This window comes from Propithecus coquereli, unplaced genomic scaffold, assembly GCF_000956105.1.
Source record: "Propithecus coquereli isolate 6110/MARCELLA unplaced genomic scaffold, Pcoq_1.0 Scaffold210, whole genome shotgun sequence".
In the NCBI taxonomy this organism is placed as follows: Eukaryota; Metazoa; Chordata; class Mammalia; order Primates; family Indriidae; genus Propithecus; species Propithecus coquereli.
Genome location: NW_012146079.1, coordinates 1,578,676 through 1,581,723, shown reverse-complemented (window position 1 = coordinate 1,581,723; position 3,048 = coordinate 1,578,676).

The window sequence follows — 3,048 nt, the reverse complement described above, 5'->3', positions numbered from 1 at the left end:
AGGCTGGTTTCGAACTCCTGAGCTCAAACAATCCACCCGCCTCAGCCTCCCAGAGAGCTAGGATTACAGGCGTGAGCCACCGCGCCCGGCCTGGAGACAGGTCTTTATAGAGGTAATCAAGTTAAAATTAGGTCATCGTAGGGGGGATCTCATCCAATATGACTAGTGTCCTGATGTGAAGGGGTCATTTGGACACAGACACACAGAGAGAAGATGATGTGAAGAGACACACGGAGAAGATGACCATGTACAAGCCAGAGAAAGAAGCCTGGAACGGATCCTTCCCTCACAGCCCTCAGAAGGAACCCAACCCTGCCCACACCTTGATCTGGGACTCCTAGCCCTGGAACTGTGAGACAATATATTTCTCTTGTTGAAGCCAATCAGTTTGTGGCACTTTGTTACAGCAGTCGTAACAAACAAATACATTTTCTTGTACCTGAAAAGTTCAGGAGTAGCTCAAGGATTTAGGCATAGATGGATCTAAGGGATCAAATGACATCATTAAGACATGTCTCTTCATCTTTTTCTTCTGTGCTGGTTTTACCATATCTCATCAATTCTAAAACTCATGTTTTCCCTCTCTTTTGCACATGTCTGAAAGCAAGATGCAGCATACAATTTCTTCTTACATTTCTTTATTCTGAGTGGTACATAAAATAATTGTATGTCTTACAATTAATGGCATTTCAGGAAACTTAGAGTGTTTGCAGGCAGGCTATTTATGTGGGCAATCCTTGAAGCTCAAAGCTTAATATCTAAGTCACTTAGTGACCCTGGAGCCTTTTCACAGTTGTTTCAGCAAAAGGCCCCAAGCAGATGTTCACTGGCTGTAACTGATCTGGCTTTGGGAGGATCCGACCCTTGAGAGCAGGGTTGGGAGAAGGGGCAAGTAAATTGAGCACCACTGAACTCACATCGTTTAAGGGTAGTAAAAAGGTGATTTCCCCAAAGGAAATGAAGTTCTGTCACCAGGAGATGAAAGAGTGAATGCTTGGAAGGCCTGTGTCATCACAAGTACCTGCTGGTGCCAAGCACTGTCACATGATCTTGCTTGATTTTCATTACAACTCTCGTGAAGCAAGAGGTATCACTATATCCATTTCACTAATCAGGAAACTGAGGCTCAAAGAGACACAGACCTTCTGGCAGTGCTGAATATTATCAAATAATGACAAAGTGCTTACAGCATGCAACATGCCCCCCGGGGGCTACAAATACAAGGATGAATGTTGTTTTGTGCCCAGGGAGCTCAGAGACCAGTGGGGAGATAGACCCAAAGCACCAAACAGCTTACTATGAAATAGAAATATAATACCATGAAAATATTTAAGTCTGCTTTGCCAGGAAGGGAGACCTGGTATCAAAAGGGGGTTTGGGAAAGTTTTTTTCACAATCTTTACAAAAGCCTTTCTTACACTTGTGTCAAATTAGAACATCAGAATACTGGGAAATAGTGATATTATTAAACCTTGCAAAAAGCCTGGAACATGGAAAGTATTTATTAAATAGTTAGGGAGTGAGTGATTAAAAGAGTGAAAGTGGGTCTTGTTTGAAGAGGCTAAATGTCATTGGGACATGGTCTTGCTAATTTATAGGTCCTGGGCCTCCAGCTCTGTGTTCATTTCCAGGGTCAGTCAATACATCCAAGGTTCCACTTCACTTACTTTCATGAAATTTACAAACAGGGGAACTCATAGCTCTGGAGTTTGCAGTGTCTTTTGCTCTGAACTTTGAACAACATTCTTCTGGTCTTTTTAACTGTTTCGTTATGAATCATCTCCCTGTATTAATAGAAATTTGTTATCTAAACATTTGTTTCATTTAGCTTTCAAAAAATCTTACCAGGTCATGATAGAGCTCTGATTAATTAGTTTTCAGAAATAAACAAAGTGATGATTTTATAAAATATGTAGGTTTCCATAAATCTTTGGGTCTCAGTCTATAATAAGGTGATGTGTATTTTTCATTTGTATTCTATTAATACTGATTTTTGATGATCAAGTTTAATACAAGACAAGTGAGGGTGGCTGACTTGTTTTCACACCAGTGCCCTCCGGGCTTCCTTGCTCTCCCCTCCCTTTCTGCACTTTCTCTTTTCCATCTAAGTGATGCCCCCCACTCAGTTGTACCTCTGTGTTGTCCAGCATCCTTGTTGGTAAGACCCTTGCTCACCACCATGCTCATAAGCCCAATTACTTTTCCAAAATTAAAATTTGAGTTCATTAACTATCAGAGTTATTTAGGAGATTTATTTCTTTTCTATACATACCACCTATAGCTGGTCTCTCTACGATGAGATAATTCTGCTCACTGGAGACTAGATCGTCAGCGACAGAGGCTGTCTCCCTGAGACGTGAACTTAGGTTTTCCACATCAAAATTCCTATAAGGCCATGTAGAGGTCTGTAAATCCTCTTTGGCAAAAGCATTTCTGGGCTTGTACAACCCAGATACACGTCTCTTCATCTCCATGCTATTTTACCTTTATAAGTCTATCTTCAAATGGTATAATGACTTTTTCTGAAACTTTGGACCTTCAAGTGTATGGGTAACTGATACCGGTGAAAGGCTGCCATATAGCTCCCTAGAAATTATCAGAACTACCCAGAAATCCCTTTCTTGGGTGGAACAGTAGTTATATAAAGCTCCTTCATGCTTGTAAAGGGCACTGGCTCTATTCGTCAAAAATTCCTTGGGTCAGGGCGACCTTTTGAGATTGAACGTGAGCAGAATGCAGACCATCTATGGCTTCTGTTTTACTCCCATGTTGCAGCTCTACTAACTAAAAGATCTGGCTGTAGCGGTGGGAGTCTGATAAACCCCAGGTCTTGCCCACCTTTCTTTTCTCCTGTGTATTTTGAAAAGGTCTGGCTCCTAATGCTTCTAGCAATTACTTTGTCCTCCTTAGGTAGTATTTCTGCTGAGACCAAATGTCATGTCCTTCTTTCTAAAATTACCTGTTCATCACAAGTCAAGATGCCCCGGTGCCTCCTAAACCAATGTGTGTTTTTCAATTATATAGAAATACATACTATTTGTAACAACT